The sequence below is a fragment of the Oncorhynchus keta genome, chromosome 22 (genome assembly GCF_023373465.1).
Source record: "Oncorhynchus keta strain PuntledgeMale-10-30-2019 chromosome 22, Oket_V2, whole genome shotgun sequence".
Taxonomy (NCBI): Eukaryota; Metazoa; Chordata; class Actinopteri; order Salmoniformes; family Salmonidae; genus Oncorhynchus; species Oncorhynchus keta.
Genome location: NC_068442.1, coordinates 5,955,558 through 5,969,594, shown reverse-complemented (window position 1 = coordinate 5,969,594; position 14,037 = coordinate 5,955,558). Strand labels below are relative to the sequence as shown.

Genomic DNA, 14,037 nt, shown 5'->3' with positions numbered 1-14,037 from the left:
GCGTCTGCTAAATGGCATATATTATTATTATTATTATAGTCTCCCTTGGCAGACCGGTTGCCTTCCACATTAAAAAGTGTTCCGGTATATCTAGGTCTGGGATTTATAATATAATAATAATATATGCCATTTAGCAGACGCTTTTATCCAAAGCGACTTACAGTCACTAGATGTTAGCTGTAAGACATACAGAAAAATAACATGTAGAAGTGAAAAGCACCTGGAATCCCCACCACTATCAAGCACCCAGGAGCCAAGTCGATATCAGGGCTCATATTAGAAAACAAGGGACAGTTTTAAAAATACATTTTAATTTAAAAACATTTTTTAAGCGATTTAAAATTAAAATAATTTATCAATTACATTGCAGGTGAAACATATTTGCCCATGACAAAAGTGATAGATATGGTGCTTGAATAGAATTGAAATATCAGGTGGTTATTTTAGTGGCTGATTGATGTGCTCTCTACAAATCTGATATCATTGCAGGCGAGACAGTTCTTTCAAGGCATTTAAATATTCTTGATTGACTACAATTGTAACACTTTCGGAGCACTCGTCTTGCATGATAAAAGGTAGCCATGCTAAACAACGTACCATATATTTTAAGTGGCAAACAATAACAGTACTGAGAGCTCACAGTGCATGCAATAAATAAACAAATACATACTGGACGTATATAAGCATCTGTACATACACTATGTAGTGTTTTAGGAGCTCAATGATAAGTAAATGCATGATCATGTTGAGACTGCTAGGAGAGTCATGTTTCATATGAGGCCTCAGGCCAACCATCATATCACACTGACAATGTTTCTTAATTGAAGATATCAGCAGATTTCCATTAGGGTAATCGTGACTGACAGTGAGTGCGAACAGATGGACACACCAACTTTCAGTGAGTGCGAAGAGGAAAAAGGAACAGATTGACACTGCACAGTAGAGGTCTGCAACTAATCACCAGGATACAAAACAATCATGGAACACTGAGGGGTTAAATAAGGGGTTAAAGAGAGGCAAAACAATGGCAGGCGAGTTTTTGTTTCACTTAGCTAATCATAGGTTTCTGACAAGTCACATTATCTCTTTCATCAAACATCAAACAAAAACACTTCCATTCCAGGTAACTCAAACTCAACATTAGAATGACAAGTTGAAAAAAAAAATCTAAATCAAGATAGCAACAAACAGCATGTTAATTACATAAAGAGAGTGAAGGAACACAGACAGAGAGATGGAAAGAAAAAGAGAACCAAGGTCAACGTGCTGAGCTGCAGTGGGAGAAGTAAAAATAAAGAGGAACTGTTATGCACAATAACTGTGCTGTGAAATCCTCCCTCAAAGAGAGAGGAAGCATCTTGTGTAAATGATAAAAAACACATGGCACAGCCTGCGGGAGAACATGGGAGGGAGAGGGGCGAGGAGGAGCATGTGTCACAATCCTCACGCCAAAACTGCCTGGTATTGTTGCAATCAGAGATGTTATGATACGTGAAGAGTGAAGACTAACAGCAGAAAACAATATTTCTGTCTGGTGGTGGGTCAGGTTGCTTGTGCATGAACAGACATGAACTGAATATGAGACAAACAGCTCCATGGAAGCACTATGAGATATGGGCTTTGCCATGAGGAGAGTAACACTGACGACGTGGCAAACAGGAAGTAAAGGTCAATAAGTGAAAATAGTCAATGGGGTGCAATGTGGTGTAGTACGCTGGCGCAGCAGCTGTAGTAATGGGTTATTTGGAGATGCATACAACGTACAGAGATCCTGTATGCCTGCAGTAGTGTCCATTACGTCATTTCCTTTCATTGTTCGTGATACAATCATTCCTTTTTTAAACACAATACCTGACGCACAGAGTGAGTCACACATAAAGAAATCCAGTGATCAACAACTTATCTAGTAAACATATCAAAACAAACCAGCATAAATTAGGATATGATAAAATGACATTCAGAAGAAGCAACACACAGGGTTATGCATCTGTAGTGGAGATTAAATAGACTATGACAAATCGCGTTGTGCTCTTTCTTTCTCGTGCTGTTCAGAGAATAAACAAACCACAATTTCCCTTTAATACTTGCAATGGTGTTAAAATTATGGGACACAGCAGGTAGGGTTGCCCCTAAACATGATAAAAAAATGAGTTAAACCATGCATGATAAAGTGGGGAGCGGTTTTGTTTCTTAAACCCAACAGAGTTTGTGGCAGTGTCCGAAATGCCACCCTATTCACTACTATGGGCTTCTAACCTATGGGTCCTGGTCAAAAGTAGTGCACTATATACACTGAGTGTACAAAACATTATTATTTTATTTTATTTTACTTAAATAGGCAAGTCAGTTAAGAACAAATTCTTATTTTCAATGACGGCCTAGGAACAGCGGATTAACTGCCTTGTTCAGGGGCAGAACGACAAATTTGTACCTTGTCAGCTCGGGGATTCGATCGTGCAACCTTTCGGTTACAAGTCCAACACTCTAACCACTAGGCTACCTGCCGCCCGATTAAGGACAACTTACTAATATTGAGATCCACCCCGCCTTTTGTCTTAATACACACGGGAAACTGTTGAGCATGAAAAACCCAGTAGCGTTGCAGTTCTTGCCACAAACTGGTGCGCCTGGCACCTACTACCATACCCCGTTCAAAGGCACTTAAATAGTTTGTCTTGCCCATTCACCCTCAATTGTCTCAAGGCTTAAAACTTATTGGCACCTCTCTCCTCCCGTTCATTTTAGACTGAAATGGATTTAATAAGTGACATCAATAAGGGAGCATACCTTTCAACTGGATTCACCTGGCCAGTCTGTCATGGAAAGAACATGTTCTTAATGTTTTGTATATGTTATCATATGGTGCAATCTAAGACGCATCACACCTGTGATTCAGGAGCTGTTAGTAGCTCTACAAAAATGTGTCCTGCGCTGCCGTAAATAACAACAAGGTTAATCTTCATATGAAGTCAATCTCCTCCAGTCTCTCCAAGGCGGATGCCCGTTTCTTCTCTATATCTTTAATCTCTTTTGTGGATTCGCTCTTAGTCCTCAGCTATTTGTCAGCCTGGCTGCCGTCCAGATGCTCTGATTGGCTGTCGCCACCACCTCGAAAGCTTTTTGCCATGGAGGATTTCCGTGCATTCTTCTTATTCCCGGCACCCTCCCCAACCCTATCGCTGTCGGTGGCTCCACTCCCTTCCTCCTCCCTACCCAGCTTCTTTTCCTCCGCCTTGGCTAGCGTAGCCGCGCCCTCTGCTGACGCTGGGCTCAGCGGCTGCCCCGCTGCAGACATGGGGCCACCGTCTTGCCGCGTGCGATGCCCAGGTGGCGGCGCACGTACTCCTCGTTGGGGCGCCAGGCCCAGCGTTTCCTCCAGGCAGCGCTCCGCTCTCGGCAGGCCTCGCTCCTCGAAGTAGACCACACGCAGGGTTGTGTGTTCCCCCTTGCACGTTGGTGGGTGTCCATACGGAGGATCCTCTGGAAGCAGATCTAGGCACCCTGGATGTCCTTCTTGTGGTTCATCAGGATGCCTATCCCCCATGAGAATCAAACCGTTAACATGCTCTGGGTGGTGGTGCAGCAGCTCGTCTAATACAGGCAGGGCATCCACCTCCTGTCGAGACTGCGAGTGGAGCAGGGCCAGGTTGAAGAGGGCGCGATGGGTGGCCTCCCTCATCCAGAGCTCGGCTGTAGCATTCTCATCTGCATCCATGGCAAGTATCCCCAGGTTGAAGTAGCTGTCGGCATCGTCTGGCTCCTGGATGTAGGTCAGGGAACGACGGTTGGCCTCCGGACAGAACCTGGGCTCACCTGGAAAACAGACAAAGAAAAATGCACACCCACATGCACACACACACACATAATGGTTAGGGCACAATAACAACAGTCATTGTTTATTTAGTTGGAGGTAGGTGTGATTTGTTAAACGTGTTCGGATGGCAGCATCACTATACTGGTTTGTGGGTAAAGGTGGGGCACGCACACTCAGCAAGTCACAGGTGCAGATTGTACAGCAAAAACTGTGTGATAAGATAGGAATGGCATTCAATAAAATGTACACACAATTTATACCGCCCAACGTTTCACCATACCGTTTTATTACATCTATCAGTGCTTGCAACTAAAGAGTGTGCCAAGAGTTTTCATTTTTTTAACATTAACTTATTGTATGTGCCCTGTGCCTGTAAACTATGCTGGGTGTACGTGTAGCCACACACTGTACGCGCAGCCGCAACAACCCCGTAGAGTGCCAAGGGACTCTTGCTGGCACCAAGTCAAAAACTCACACCTACAATTGAATCAACAGTTGGGCCACCGTGAACAGAATGAGAGTAATACCAAAAGAGAGAGAGAGCACAAAGAATACAGGGAGTCAGAACAAAAACATTGGTGGTGAGTGACAGCATTATTAGAACACAGTTATTAACAATAACACCTAGAGCCGAAATTAATCTCTCATTTTACAGTTGCAGCGAACCGTGAGTGATCTGGGCAGAGCCAGGGGAGTGCCGAGACACACACACACCACGCCACACACACACCTAGTGGGTAGGGTTAAGGTGCATTTATAATAATTGTAATAATACTTATTTTGTCCAATTCCCAAATCTGAAATCCTTGTCGACCCAACCTGCTATCATGGTACATTTGCTCGCACCACGGGGGACCATTAATCACACTGGTATAACTTGTTAGTCTGCAAATGTGAGGAAAACGTCGATGTGTCGCGTGCTGGGACTTTTGTTTAAATTCACCTTCAGGGTTAGGGAGCACTGCCCCGGCCTCTTACAAAGAGGATAAGTTACGCTGAAAATGAGCGTGGGTAAAGAGAGCGGCCCAGGAGGAGGGAAGGGGGTGGAGGAAAAGTCAGCACCAGGAAGAGGAGGAGGAGGAGGAGGCACCAAGGCAGCACCAGGACTGTGAACTTGGCCTTGAACTCACATGGCTGTTTGGGTAAACAATCTAGTCAACAGAGCTACAGACGGCACACCTGAAGGGCTCCAGTTCCAATGAAACCAAGCCTCTTCAGTAGAATAATTAAAGACATTAGGTTTGTTTAAAATAGAGCCCTAGTACTCTAATGCAATGGTAAATCTAACGCTATAGGTCCGGGGGTGTCAGAAATATTTTTGATATTTTCACAGCCATTATTATGTGCAAAATAGCTGCCGGTGGCATGAAAGGCTTGGGTTTAAATGAATAAATAAGTTGTAGGTGTGACGAGGGCTTGGACACTCACTGGTCCAACAAGGCGTTCCATAGCTAAATACTGCATGTGTTTGTCTCAAGTTCTGCAGGTTATTGAATGTCTTTGCATTGTCATCAACTCCAATTCGGCTGGGGGCACGAAATAATCTCCTCCTAGTCCATTGTGGAATAATACTACAAGTTTATATAATAGCAGAGGCTAGTGCGTGATAGCAACAGTAAAAAAAAATATATATTTAAATAGTTATTGCTCAATATGTTTGGAGTCAACATTGTTGTAATTGGCTTCAACGAGTATAGGCTCCTGTAAACTGTATTGTATATGTGAGTCGTGTTCTCAATAAGCAAGATATACTGTAGGCCTACTGTTGATATGGCGTTATAGATGGAATAGCCTACGTTTGGAGGACCGTGTCTTTGGTAACAGGACAAGAGGCACTCTTTGGAAATGGGGATGGATACAAGCCTAACGGAGTATGCACTGCAGGTAGGCCTATGTGAATTGTGAATAATGCAAAAGCATGTCGGCAAAAGCCTCACGAGTAGACCATTTGGAAACCTTTTATGCATAGGCTACTTGGCTAATGCATGGCCAGGATAAGAAAGACACCAGATACATTGTTGTGGAAACAAGGGTGGCCTATTAAGGGCTTTTTTTTTTAATCAAATAAAAAAGGAACAGAGTTGAAATGTTTCTAAATAGGAGTGTCACGGGATTCTCATCTCTCATGCTATGATGGGCATATAGCCAACATGGAGTTTTTTTTAAATGCACAACCAAAATAATACCCCTCCTACCTCAGCGCAAGCGAGCTCATATAAGAAAGGTAAACTACCAATCCTGACACTAGGGTTTGAAAATAGAAGAGAGACGGCTTTAACAGGACGAAATGGCAACCGAGCGTGCGTTTGACAATTGGCTTGACGCCAGCCAAAAATAGAGCCCCTTATCTCTTATCTGGTAATGTTTATTAATGACAAGATGAGTGATTCATTGTTGATTGATAATCTACATTTTAAATGGAACTTCCTGATTTAAATAAAGGTTAACTAAACAAAACAACTGCTACGTGCTTTGGTTGAGCGTGGGTTGTATTCAGTAGGAGCAAAACGGAAGCAGACGGGCCGATACAGGAAGTGTCATTCCTGTATGCTTATTTTAGTTTTCCATTGCAAAACGTTTTGCTACGATGTGCACTAATGAATACAACCCTGAGTTTCTCAGCCTCAGTCACATACCGGATTCCTGCATGAGCAGGGCAGAGTTGAAGAGGGACAGTTTGTGGTGTGGGTTGAGCTCCAGGGCGTAGTTGAAGTTCTTCAGGGCATCTGAAGGCTCCTTCATCTCGATGTTGACGATGGCCAGGTTGTACCAGAGGTCAGCGTTGGATCTGACCAGCTCCAGGGCCCGCAGGTAGGCGTCCCGGGCCTCGGGTGGCTTGTTCATCTTCAGCAGCAGCTCCCCTCTGGGTTTGTACAGAAAGAAAAGTGAAATCAAGCCAAATCTAAAGCTCACCTTCACAACTGGCTATGAAAAAATTATTATAACTCTCATCTTATCGACATCAATTCTCTATTGTTGTTTGTTAAAGGTCCAATGCAGCCGTTTTGATCTCAATATCAAATAATTTCTGGTTAACAATTGTGATTGTTTCCAAAAAGAAACTCTTAGAAAAGAGCAATTTCTCATGCAATAATTTAGCTAGGACTGTCTGGGAGTGGTCTGAGTGGGGAAGTTGAAAACTAGCTGTTATTGGCTAGGTTTAGAAGAGATGTTTCGAACTCTTTCTTATTGGTCTAACTAATTTCTTACACTAAAATGGAATCATCGTAATTTCACAGTAGTATTACAACCTCAGTGTGGAAATATATATAAAACACAGGGGAATCATGTTTTTGACCCCACTGGGCCTTCTCCTTTATGTACATGCTTTGATGAACACACGGTCACTATGATGTAGAGCAAACTGTATCGGGAATTAGTTTTTATTTATTTAATTTAACCTGTATTTAACTAGGCAAGTCAGTCAAGAATAAATTCGTATTTACAATGACGGCCAAACCCGGACGATGCTGGGCCAATTATGTGCTGCCCTAAGGGACTCGCAATCACGGCCAGTTGTCATACAGCCTGGATTCAAACCAGCGTGTCTGTAGCGATGCCTCTAGCACGGAGAAGCAGTGTCTTAGACCGCTGCGCCACTCGGGAGCCCAAGCAGTCTGCTTGGTCAGCTGTGTTAGAGCAGAGTAAATAACTGGCTTTTGATGAACACACCGTCACTGTGATATAGTAGACTGTACAGTTGACAAGTAGTCTGACCAGCCAACTGTGTTACAGAGCCGATTAAATGGCTTTGATGAAGGATGTAAACAAAATACCTTATGTTGGTGTAGAATTAGGGCTGTTGCGGTGACCATATAGATTACCGCCACACCGGCAGTCATGAGTCACAGTAATCTCCTTGTATGCTCTCTGGACATGTGTCGGTAGTACCTAACTGGCTAACGACGTCAGTTCGCTAATGGCCTGACACTCAATGCTCTATTGTACCTCTAACCACTCTGGCATCAATTCCAATGCAATCGAAGCTCACATCAAACACTTATCAAAACAGTATTATGCCTTTAAAACCCAGCGTTAGTCAAAAACGTTTGACCTCAATGTGATGATCAATATGAAGAAAGAAGTTCAACAACCGGTTGAAACTGAGTGGAAAACTTGGTCATTGTGGATGTTGTTTGAAAGCTAAACAACAAAATGGACAGAGTTTCCTAAGGTGATGATTTATTCAAAGCATTTAAGCCGTTGCATGTAGAACAACCCTATGCATATTAGAGCTTACGTATGTATACACATAGGCCTATATATAAGCCCAAGCCCCCCGCCCCCAAAACCTGAATTCAAATAATGATTGTGACATTATACAATACATAGCCTAATAGCCTACCGCACGGCAGGCTATTACCATGGCATTAAAAGAAAGAAAGATTTAAGTAATCGCCTTTGAGTGTGGACTGTTATGTATTGTTACTTTCTATCCACGAGTCTGGGAGAGAACATATAGGCTTAGGCAACACAGGGCAGCTTACAGAGTTCGCCTACAATTCTAGTGAATTTGATTTTGAATGGCCTAGTATTAGGGCATTTTTAAAATATTTTCATAATTAATAAGCTGACGTTACATTTAGCTACATAATATCTCACCACTGTGCGTTTCCATCTCTTCTCTCTCCGTCATCCCTTTCTCAAGCGCGCAGAGATAGGGGCTGTCAACAGTTGAATTACATACGTTTTGTCGTGAAAACATGATACTATCGATGTTCCCGAAAAGATTTCACTTGGTTTCCCAAATTAAGCACGGGGTAGCTGCAGGAACAGAGTCGAAGAGCCCATAGCATACAGAGTTTGGGCGGAAAAATCACCTGTCGCTCAGCGAGTGGCTGCATACTCCTCTAACAGTGGTTGATGCGTGAAGTGGAAGTATTCTTATAAACCCAGACATTTCTATATGCAATCCCAGGTGAAAGCAGAGTTTTGATGGTTTCCACTAAAAAGTGGAGGATCCCAGCTGCTACTATAGTTATTTCTCAACAGTTCCACTCTAAATTCGGAGTAGCCTCGACGGCATGATTTAAACTGTGGGAAAGCGGTCTCCATTCACTATTTGAGTGCATAGGGATGATTCCCCTGCTCCTTTTCCTACCCGTTTGATAATGGAACATTTTCATTTATTTTTTTGACATATTAGTAAAGATTAAATTGGGAATAGTCTGATGGTTTAAAATATGATCACTTGATTAGAGAACAGTGTGTGTGAGGCAAGTCACAGAGCGCAAGCTTTTTTGTTGTTGCTACTTTCCAAATAGTCAATAGCCTTCCGTCGCATCATGCAGCTCATATATGGTTTGATTTCGAAGACATTCTAAGGTTTGTATCATTCACAACCAAATTGGCCAAATAACTAAATCTAGCGTATAGGACCTTTTTCAAATGATCACTTTTACACTCAACATAGCCACTTCATATACGCACTAGCTCCGGAATGGGAAAAATATCCTTTCCATGTTATTCAGCTAAGTTCAATAATATACTTGTTTTTTTTTCACAATAAAATCACATAATATAAAATAATGGCATGGGACTCATAAGCATATATTGTCTGATAAATTAAGTAGTCTTAAGTCTATGGCATGACTCCTATTCGTTTTTTCTGAAATACATTTTCGTCATATCGTGTTTGTTCGGCCCTGCCTAAAATAAATTGATTTATTATGATGGTGTATATTAAATGGCTTATTATACTTTTATAAATGCAGATGTTCCAAAGGCACGCATCAGCGGCTTGTAAGTGTGGAGGCCTGGAGATGCTAACCATGTTTATGTTCATTAACGGTCAATTACCATGAGACCGTCAGTCAATTGCATAACAATAACTGTCTGATAAAATGTCATGACCGCCGAAGTCCAACATAGAATCTAGAATGACTGCTTATGTAATTGATTCGTTTAAGTCTAATTAGTCATTTACAACCTACGTCAGCAGTCAATGGACCCTTCGCCGAGCTGAATTCATGTAATTGACTGCTTACGTATGTTGTAAATTAATTAATTCAACTTCTGATGGAGTGCCTACTGACGTATATGATAGCCATTCAAATATCATTATGCTCAAGGTTGTAATTAAACAGTTATGATGTAGATTGACCCTGATGGAGGTAGTAAATACACTAAATAGACTTCTGATGATGGATGTTAAGAAATAGTCAGCCTCGTTCAACATCATTATTCTGATATGGTGTAAACTAACCACCTTGCCAACTGATGTAGGATGTTAGTAAAGGGGCCTTGCCTGCTGATGTAGGCTTGCTTGAAGTCAGGCCTCATGCTGATGGCCTGTCTGTAGAGTTGGTACGGATCAGGTTTGTCAGGTTAATGTACAACGTTCAGGTGGTTGGGCGCCACACGGGTGGCGTACTTCTTCCCTGGAATGATTTTGAAGGGTAACATAATAAACGAGTCCTTATCTCTAATTTGTTGACGATTGATCAGTAACTGATCCATGATGCTTGTTCCACATGAAAGAGATTAGATCACACTATATTATATGCTTGCAGTTGTTTTGGTTTGTTATTAACTTCGTTCTGACAGGTTAGGGGTACTGGACACTAGTTTGCCAGGTGAACTATTACGAAACAAGTGTTCTTTTCTTCTCAGGAAGGCCAAGTCTGAATATTTTATGTCTGTTACCACTGATAACCTGAATGACCCTAGAAGGTTTTGGAAGACTATTAAGTCTATGTCTGGTAACAGTAATGTTAATGAATTAACGTCATGTGTTTTGAAGGACTCTGTTGCTATATATGACAAAACTGAAATGCTGAATTGTTTCAATGAGCACTTTGTATCATCTGGTAGGCTGTTTGATTCAGTGTCCTCTGTCTCTGTACAACCCTGCGTGGATGAACCAGTGAGAGCTGGTCAAACTTTTAGCTTTTTGCCATTCTCAGTGCAGGTGGTACATAAAGTCCTGAAATCCTTAGATCAGAGAAAGGCTGCAGGTCCTGATCTTTTGGATCCCTACTTTTTAAATCTGGCAGCTGATTTCATAGCTGAACCACTTGAATCTCTGTTCAATCTAACCCTGGAATGTAATGAAATTCCAAAGATCTGGAAATCAGCATTTGTCCTCCCAATTTTAAAAGGGGGAGATCCAACTCTTTTAAATAATTATAGGCCAATCTCAAAGCTGTCACCCCTGATGAAAATACTTGAAACCCTTGTAAGTGAACAGCTAAAAGAGTTTTTATTTACATGTTATCAATGTACCAATCTGGCTTCAGGAAGAAGCATAGCACAATTACAGCAGCCATGAAGGTTTTAAATGATATCACTGAAGCCATTGACAAAAACAGCACGGTGTCTCACTTTTTATTGATTTCTCTAAGGCATTTGATACAGTTGATCATGCTATACTAAGGCAAAGATTGTCGAGTGTAGGTCTTTCAGAGCATGCAGTTGCATGGTTTGCTAACTACAGTGCCTTGCAAAAGTATTCGGCACCCTTGAACTTTGAAACCTTTTGCCACATTTCAGGCTTCAAACATAAAGATATAAAACTGTATTTTTTTGTGAAGAATCAACAACAAGTGGGACACAATCATGAAGTGGAACGACATTTATTGGATATTTCAAACTTTTAACAAATCAAAAACTGAAAAATTGGGCGTGCAAAATTATTCAGCCCCCTTAAGTTAATACTTTGTAGCGCCACCTTTTGCTGCGATTACAGCTGTAAGTCGCTTGGGGTATGTCTTTATCAGTTTTGCACATCGAGAGACTGACATTTTTTCCCATTCCTCCTTGCAAAACAGCTCGGGCTCAGTGAGGTTGGATGGAGAGCATTTGTGAACAGCAGTTTTCAGTTCTTTCCACAGATTCTCGATTGGATTCAGGTCTGGACTTTGACTTGGCCATTCTAACACCTGGATATGTTTATTTTTGAACCATTCCATTGTAGATTTTGCTTTATATTTTGGATCATTGTCTTGTTGGAAGACAAATCTCCGTCCCAGTCTCAGGTCTTTTGCAGACTCCATCAGGTTTTCTTCCAGAATGGTCCTGTATTTGGCTCCATCCATCTTCCCATCAATTTTAACCATCTTCCCTGTCCCTGCTGAAGAAAAGCAGGCCCAAACCATAATGCTGCCACCACCATGTTTGACAGTGGGGATAGGGTGCTCAGGGTGATGAGCTGTGTTGCTTTTACGCCAAACATAACATTTTGCATTGTTGCCAAAAAGTTCAATTTTGGTTTCATCTGACCAGAGCACCTTCTTCCACATGTTTGGTGTGTCTCCCAGGTGGCTTGTGGCAAACTTTAAACGACACTTTTTATGGATATCTTTAAGAAATGGCTTTCTTCTTGCCACTCTTCCATAAAGGCCAGATTTGTGCAATATACGACTGATTGTTGTCCTATGGACAGAGTCTCCCACCTCAGCTGTAGTTCTCTGCAGTTCATCCAGAGTGATCATGGGCCTCTTGGCTGCATCTCTGATCAGTCTTCTCCTTGTATGAGCTGAAAGTTTAGAGGGACGGCCAGGTCTTGGTAGATTTGCAGTGGTGTGATACTCCTTCCATTTCAATATTATCGCTTGCACCGTGCTCCTTGGGATGTTTAAAGCTTGGGAAATATTTTTGTATCCAAATCCGGCTTTAAACTTTTTCAAAACAGTATCTTGGACCTGCCTGGTGTGTTCCTTGTTCTTCATGATGCTCTCTGCGCTTTTAACGGACCTCTGAGACTTGATTACAGTGCAGGTGCATTTATACGGAGACTTAATTACACACAGGTGGATTGTATTTATCATCATTAGTCATTTAGGTCAACATTGGATCATTCAGAGATCCTCACTGAACTTCTGGAGAGAGTTTGCTGCACTGAAAGTAAAGGGGCTGAATAATTTTGCACTCCCAATTTTTCAGTTTTTGATTTGTTAAAAAAGTTTGAAATATCCAATAAATGTCGTTCCACTTCATGATTGTGTCCCACTTGTTGTTGATTCTTCACAAAAAAATACAGTTTTATATCTTTATGTTTGAAGCCTGAAATGTGGCAAAAGGTCGCAAAGTTCAAGGGGGCCGAATACTTTCGCAAGGCACTGTATCTGTCTGATAGAACTCAGTGCACTCAATTTGATGGGCTTTTGTCTGTTTAAATTGTCTGCATTGAATGGTGTGCCCCAAGGCTCTGTACTTGGTCCTCTCTTATTCACTATTTATATAAATGATTTAGACAAGCATGTCCAAAATGCACAACTTCATTTTCATGCTGATGATACTGTTATTTACTGTTGTGCCTTGTCTCTTACAAAAGCTTTCCAGAACATGCAAACTGCTTTTTACCGTTCAACATACCTTGTGTCAATTGAACCTTATCCTCAATACTGACAAAACAAAACTAATGGTGTTTTCTAATGCAAGAAATAGACCTCTGAACCTTTCACTTATTACTACCTGTCAGGGCAAGGAGATTGAGGTTGTAACCTCAAATAAATATCTTGGAATTTTAATTGATGACAGCCTCTCTTTTAAATTGCATATTCAACAATTTACAAAAAATATTGAAGCTGAAATTGGGATTTTATTTTAGGAATAAGGCCTGTTTTTAATTTGAAGCCAGAAGGAGGCTATATATCCCTAGACTATGGGGATATTTTATATATGAATGCTTCCACTCAGTGTTTGAGATCAATTGACACTCTTTACCATGGTACTTTGAGATTTATTTTAAACTGCAAAACCCTTACGCACCACTGAACTTTGTATACCAGGGATGGCTGGCCTTCTCTAGTCACTTTCAGGCTCAGTCACTGGTATACTTTTATTTACAAAGCCATTTTGGGTTTACTACCTTTCTATTTTTGCGGTGGGTACTCTCTTCGTTCGCTGGACTTTATCCTGCTAACTGTTCCAAATGTCCGAACTGAATTTGGTAAAAGAGCTTTTATGTACTCTGCGCCATCGCCTTGGAACACCTTACAAAATACTTTTCAACTGGAAGAACTTGTCCCGATTTGGTGTTTTTAAATCACTGATGAAGGATTTTGAGGCTGATTCCCTGACCTGTCAATGTTTTTAATTTGCTTTGTTTTATACTCTTGTGAATTCAATGGTTTTTACTAGATTATATGTGGTTTTTCATGTTGTCTATGTGTCTAATTTTTTTGTAATGACTTGGTGCTGCCTATCTTGGCCAGGGCGCTCTTGAAAAAGAGATTTTAATCTCAATGAAAAAACAGCTGCCAATTTGCGCACGGTCACTA

General features: G+C 41.4%; 1 pseudogene; it reads right to left on the bottom strand.

Moving 5' to 3' along the window:
* Positions 1-291: 291 nt before the first annotated feature.
* The window catches only part of LOC118400815 (protein O-mannosyl-transferase TMTC3-like), a 66,861-nt pseudogene continuing 53,115 nt past the window's right edge, over positions 292-14,037 (bottom strand).